This window comes from Podarcis cretensis (assembly GCF_951804945.1).
Source record: "Podarcis cretensis genome assembly, chromosome: 5".
In the NCBI taxonomy this organism is placed as follows: Eukaryota; Metazoa; Chordata; class Lepidosauria; order Squamata; family Lacertidae; genus Podarcis; species Podarcis cretensis.
In genome coordinates this window covers 13,963,688-13,970,222 of record NC_137174.1, presented here as the reverse complement: position 1 = coordinate 13,970,222, position 6,535 = coordinate 13,963,688, and the positions used below count along the sequence as shown (strand labels likewise).

The 6,535-nt window shown below is 44.5% G+C and overlaps 1 long non-coding RNA gene across 1 annotated transcript in view; it reads left to right on the top strand.

Moving 5' to 3' along the window:
• The first annotated feature begins 3,755 nt into the window (after positions 1–3,755).
• Positions 3,756–6,535, top strand: part of LOC307215813 — a 31,055-nt gene continuing 28,275 nt past the window's right edge. The window contains exon 1 of the long non-coding RNA XR_013838629.1: positions 3,756–3,888. This is a non-coding gene — a long non-coding RNA (uncharacterized lncRNA). The remainder of the gene's footprint in view (positions 3,889–6,535) is intronic.

The window sequence follows — 6,535 nt, the reverse complement described above, 5'->3', positions numbered from 1 at the left end:
TATTCTCAGGACTTCCAATATTGTGCTACTTCAATGGAACTTTCCTCCTTTCCTCGCCTCCTCTCTTCTCCTCTGCCTTCTACTCTTCTGTCTTGAGTTTGCTGCTTCTTGATTAAAATGTTGACTTTAACTTGGAATTAACCTGATTAATGTAATTGAAAGTAAAAGTCCGCTGCTCAGCACTTTGGGTGATGAGTGGAGATGGATTGAGAAAGAAAGCTTTCAGATTGAATATACTTCTCTCCCCTGGCTGTTAATTGCTCCGTTTACTGGTACCTGCCTCACTGACCGTCACTGTTTAGTCCAGTTAATGATGATACACAGTCCATACTTTCCAGAGATAATTAAAAAACATTTCAGCACATAACGGTACTGCAGGGAGTTTTCCTCTCAGTCACAGGGAAAAAAAGACCTCAGAGGGTAGCGGTGCGCTGGGAGGGGAACATGCGCTGTCGCAATCTCTGTAGAGTTTCACCCTTTGGGGAAAAAAAGAAGCATCAACTTTAAGTGCTGTTGCTAATATCTGTGCAGGTGTCTGTCTTAAAGAAGAGACAGGCAAGGAATCCGCTCTGGGGAGAAATGAGAGAGAAGTAAAAACAAATTAATGCAGGGTGGAGAGCCCCTCTTCCTATCATTGATACCAGGCACTCCCAAACTTGGCCCTCAAGATGTTTTGGGACTACAGTTCCCATCATTCATAGAATCATAGAATCATAGAGTTGGAAGAGACCACAAGGGCCATCGAGTCCAACCCCCTGCCAAGCAGGAAACACCATCAGAGCACTCCTGACATATGGTTGTCAAGCCTCTGCTTAAAGACCTCCAAAGAAGGAGACTCCACCACACTCCTTGGCAGCAAATTCCACTGTCGAACAGCTCTTACTGTCAGGAAGTTCTTCCTAATGTTTAGGTGGAATCTTCTTTCTTGTAGCTTGGAACCATTGCTCCGTGTCCGCTTCTCTGGAGCAGCAGAAAACAACATTTCTCCCTCCTCTATGTGACATCCTTTTATATATTTGAACATGGCTATCATATCACCCCTTAACCTCCTCTTCTCCAGGCTAAACATGCTCAGCTCCCTTAGCCGTTCCTCATAAGGCATCGTTTCCAGGCCTTTGACCATTTTGGTTGCCCTCCTCTGGACACGTTCCAGTTTGTCAGTGTCCTTCTTGAACTGTGGTGCCCAGAACTGGACACAGTACTCCAGGTGAGGTCTGACCAGAGCAGAATACAGTGGCACTATTACTTCCCTTGATCTAGATGCTATACTCCTATTGATGCAGCCCAGAATTGCATTGGCTTTTTTAGCTGCCGCGTCACACTGTTGGCTCATGTCAAGTTTGTGGTCAACCAAGACTCCTAGATCCTTTTCACATGTACTGCTCTCAAGCCAGGTGTCACCCATCTTGTATTTGTGCCTCTCATTTTTTTTTGCCCAAGTGCAATACTTTACATTTCTCCCTGTTAAAGTTCATCTTGTTTGTTTTGGCCCAGTTCTCTAATCTGTCAAGGTCGTTTTGAAGTGTGATCCTGTCCTCTGGGGTGTTAGCCACCCCTCCCAGTTTGGTGTCATCTGCAAATTTGATCAGGATGCCCTTGAGTCCATCATCCAAGTCGTTGATAAAGATGTTGAATAAGACCGGGCCCAAGACAGAACCCTGTGGCACCCCACTAGTCACTCTTCTCCAGGATGAAGAGGAACCACTGATGAGCACCCTTTGGGTTCGGTCAGTCAGCCAGTTACAAATCCACTGAGTGGTAGCATAGTCAAGTCCGCATTTTACCAGCTTCTTTACAAGAATATCATGGGGCACCTTGTCAAATGCCTTGCTGAAATCAAGGTAGGCTACATCCACTGAGTTCCCTTCATCTACCAGGCTTGTAATTCTGTCAAAAAACGAGATCAGGTTCATCTGACATGACTTATTTTTCAGAAATCCATGCTGACTATTGGTGATCACAGTATTCCTTTCTAGGTGCTCACAGACTGTTTGCTTAATGATCTGCTCCAGAATCTTCCCTGGTATTGATGTCAGACTGACTGGGCGGTAATTATTTGGGTCCTCTCTTTTCCCCTTTTTGAAAATAGGGACAACATTTGCCCTCCTCCAGTCTGCCGGGACTTCGCCTGTTCTCCAGGAATTCTCAAAGATGACTGCCAGTGGTTCTAAGATCACATCTGCCAGTTCTTTTAATACTCTTGGATGCAGTTCATCTGGCCCTGGAGACTTGAATACATCTAGACTAGCCAAGTATTCTTGTACTATCTCCTTAGTTATTCTGGGCTGTGTTTCCTCTGCTGAATCATTTGCTCCAAATTCTTCAGGTTGGGTATTGTTTTCTTTATCGGAGAAGACTGAGGCAAAGAAGGCATTGAGGAGTTCAGCCCTTTCTGTGTCCCCTGTTTGCATTTCACCATCTTCTCCTCTGAGTGACCCCACTGTTTCTTTGTTCTTCCTTTTGCTACGAACATACCCATAAAAGCCTTTTTTGTTGCTTTTAACCTCTCTAGCAAGCCTGAGTTCATTCTGTGCTTTAGCTTTTCTGACTTTGTGTCTACACGTGCTGGCTATTTGTTTGAATTCCTCTTTGGTGGTTTCCCCCATTTTCCATTTTTTGTACACATCCTTTTTTAATCTTAACTCAGTTAAAAGTTCTTTAGATAGCCACCCTGGCTTCTTTAGGCACCTTCCATCTCATTGGTATTGCCTGAAGTTGTGCCATTGACCATTGGTCCTGTTACCTAGGGATGATGGGAGTTGTAGTGTACTGGGGGTGCCTTCCCTGCTTTTGGGGTTAGGGGTGAGAGTCTTGCTTTAGGGCAGGAGGGGAGAAGCTGCTGTTGGGCTGCAACTCCCATCAGCTCCATCCAGCATGTGTGAGAGTTGATATTCAGCAGTATCTGGAGGGCTACAGCCTCCCTGTAGGATGTGAGAGTCCTTGGTTGAACTCTTGGAAAGCCCAGCTGGGGCGGGGATTGGATGGCTTCTTCCAGTTTCCTAAGAAGAGAGCTTTCCCTTGTTGCAGGACCCCCCCCCTTCATTCAGTTTGTACAAACACGACACACACACACACAGACACACACAACATATGCGACGTTTCTGTTGTAAATTCATAGTAAATCAACCATACATCGGATTTACACCGGTCCACTTGTATTTTACTCCATGAAGGAAGGACTATGAAAGGGGGATGGTTTGATACAGGACGGCCATAATCCCTTAACCATACCAGCACATACACAGGAACCCTACCCAGTTGGCATGACAACCTTGATGGTCCCAGAAAGAAGACCATTCAGGTCACAAAGGACTTGCATATGGGAGTGGATTCAACATGGACCGGAACAAAGGACAATGATCTGATCTTCCCTCTGGGGGCAGGAAACTGCCAACTCCCTTTTGTCCTCTGGAAATGACTCATGGGGAGGGGGAGAGGAGGAACCAGCCAGGTGACAAGATACTCAGGTTACTTCCACAACTCCTCCCTCAACCCCTCCTTTTTTGTGATGTAGTTGTGATGTAGTCTTAGGGGTGTAGTTTGGGGGATTAGTAACTAATAAAAGTTGGGGTCTTTTGTTGTTCTGGACTTCCATTTTGCTTCATCTTGTTGCGGGTGGGAGTCCTGTTGCAACAGTATTCAATAAAGGCCAAGCCTACAGGCTGCTGTTTTGCTCCAAGTTATCCTGGTTGGTGTCTTTGTTTTTGTCCAAGGAAGTCCTCAGATTCCTCCGTTAATACCCTCTTCCTCCTTAGCACCCCAACACAGCACTGCAATGAGGAAGAAACCCCCTCCACCCTTCTGCCGATTGACAAAACGTTTGTGAGGAGTGTGAGTGCAAGCGATGTGTCATGCAGCCCTTAGAGGGAACCCTCAGTGCCAGAAAAGGTTAACTACTTCTGTGCTCTCCCCATCTCATCCCCTATCTAATCACCATTGGTTTATTTGCATAAAATGCCATTTGCGTGAATCTGCAACATTTAAGGAGGTGCGAGCATCTAAAACAGGGTCTCCAGCTGTTTTTGGACTACAGTTCCCATCATTCCCGATCACTGGTTCTGCTAGCTAGGAATGATGGGAGTTGTAGTCTAACAACAACTAGAGACCCAAGTTTGGGAAACCCTGATCTAAAAGGATCGATACATTAAAGAGCTACAAGTGTTTTCCATAACTGCAGAATGAGGCTCACGACTAGGAAAAAGTATATACAGTGGTACCTCGGGTTAAGTATTTAATTCATTCATTTATTTAATCAATTACATTATTTCCCCCCCCTTTATTCCCCCCCTCAACCCTCCCTCTCCCTCCCACCAAGGACTTCCCTCAGCTCCCCTCCCTGATTTTTTTACATATCTTGTTTTCTGCACGTTATAAAATTGTACATACTCTTACTTTATCTATCATATGTTCAACTAATAAATTTGTGAATGTTTATTCAAAACCTGCCAAAGCATCCAGTTCCTTTTGTTGTCTTTTTAAATACAGTGGTACCTCGGGTTAAGTACTTAATTTGTTCCGGAGGTCCGTTCTTAACCTGAAACTGTTCTTAACCTGAAGCACCCACTTTAGCTAATGGGGCCTCCCACTGCTACTGCGCCGCCGGAGCATGATTTCTGTTCTCATCCTGAAGCAAAGTTCTTAACCCGAGGTAATATTTCTGGGTTAGCGGAGTCTGTAACCTGAAGCATATGTAACCTGAAGCGTATGTAACCCGAGGTACCACTGTAATTGCATCCCTGAGTCCGTCTTCTGGAAAATAGGCTTTCACCATATCTTTCTTTTTCTCAGTATGCCATGCAAACTTTATTGAAAGGTGAGCATGATCTTTGAATACGAGGCATATGTAACAAGCATTAAAAACTGAAATTAATTTAAAGGCAACCACCTTTTTGATATGGACACAGAGGCAGAGATATGGGGGGCATATGGGGAACTGCAGCTTTTAATGGCATCTTTGTGATCAGGTTTGTTCACAGGAACCTGAAAATGAACAGACGCCAGATAATCTAAAATAGCTCTATTTCATGCAGACTAAAGATGGCTGCTTACAGTATACACCACATCAGCCACAGACAGGAAAACTTGTTGGGAGCAAAAAAGAGAGTCTTAGTATTGCTTAGGAAAGCACTCCCAGGCAAGGAGAACAGCCCAGGGTTCGAGTTGGCAAAGTTAGCTCAGTGGGCCGCAGAGCCAGTCGCACTGAGCAAAGAGTCTCAGCTGCTGTCACATATAACTACATCAAGCTGAGGGGCTGGCCCATTGACTTTTAATGGATCTACGGTACAGAATTGCAAGCTGAATTTTGGTTCTGCCTCATACATTCTTAGCAAATGCATGAGTTAAGTTCCAGCAGTAAAGCCTTCATTGCTGATGATAATGGACAAAGTGTAAAGAAGCCAGCTGGAGCTACTCATTTCAGGTGCACTGTTTTGTGACACTGCAACCCTGTGGGAGGCAAGGAGGGAATTATCTTTTTGGCTGGTGACAGGGTAGCACCATTTGAAGGTTTCCTGAATGTCCCGGAAGGAAATCGACCCCGAACCTGTCTTTTCCCATCCCTGGGGTTCACAGGGACCAACCAAATTGGCATCTGCAGGAGATTCTTCTCTTCATTTGTTGTTGTTGTTGTTTAGTCGTTTAGTCGTTCTGACTCTTTGTGACCCCATGGACCAGAGCACATCAGGCACTTCTGTCTTCATTTTTCGATGCTGCCCATCTGGTGATGTCCATGTGTAGAGTCGTCTCTTGTGTTGTTGGAAAAGCGTGTTTGTGATGACCAGCTTGTTCTCTTGACAGAACTCTATTAACCTTTGTCCTGCTTCGTTTTGATCTCCAAGGCCAAACTTGCCAGTTGTTCCTTTTATCTCTTGATTCCCTACTTTAGCATTCCAATCCCCTATAATGAGAAGAACATCCTTCTTTGGTGTCACTTCTATAAGGTGTTGTAAGTCTTCATAGACTTGGTCAATTTCAGTTTCTTCAGCACCAGTAGTTGGTGCATAAACTTGGATTACTGTGATGTTAAAAGGTCTGCCTTGGATTCGTATCGAGATCATTCTATCATTTTTGAGATTGCATCCCAGTACAGCTCTCGCCACTCTTTTGTTGACTATGAGGGCCACTCCATTTCTTTTACGGGATTCTTGCCCGCAGTAGTAGATATACTATTCATGGTCTCTTCATGGTGTCCTACAACTCTTGAAAACATAAAAGGACCCTAGTGACCACCAAGAATGGCAAGGCTGGCCAATAAAACTATACCCAAAATTGATTATAGTTTCAGCTAGAGGTGTACATTAACCTTGTGTGGGGGCTGAATAAGGAAAATTGAGATGATTTGGGGGGTCCCCCTGCCAAATCAAAGTACAATGTCAACAACCCCTTCCATGAGTTGAAGCAGGGACAAAGTCTTTATCTGTTGCTCTATATCTGTACTTTTCTGTGTTGAACAGTTCTATATTTTCCTGTATTGCTATATTTCTCTTTGTCTATGGGCTTTGCAAAATTCAGCTTTGAAATAAGTGGAGCACTGACA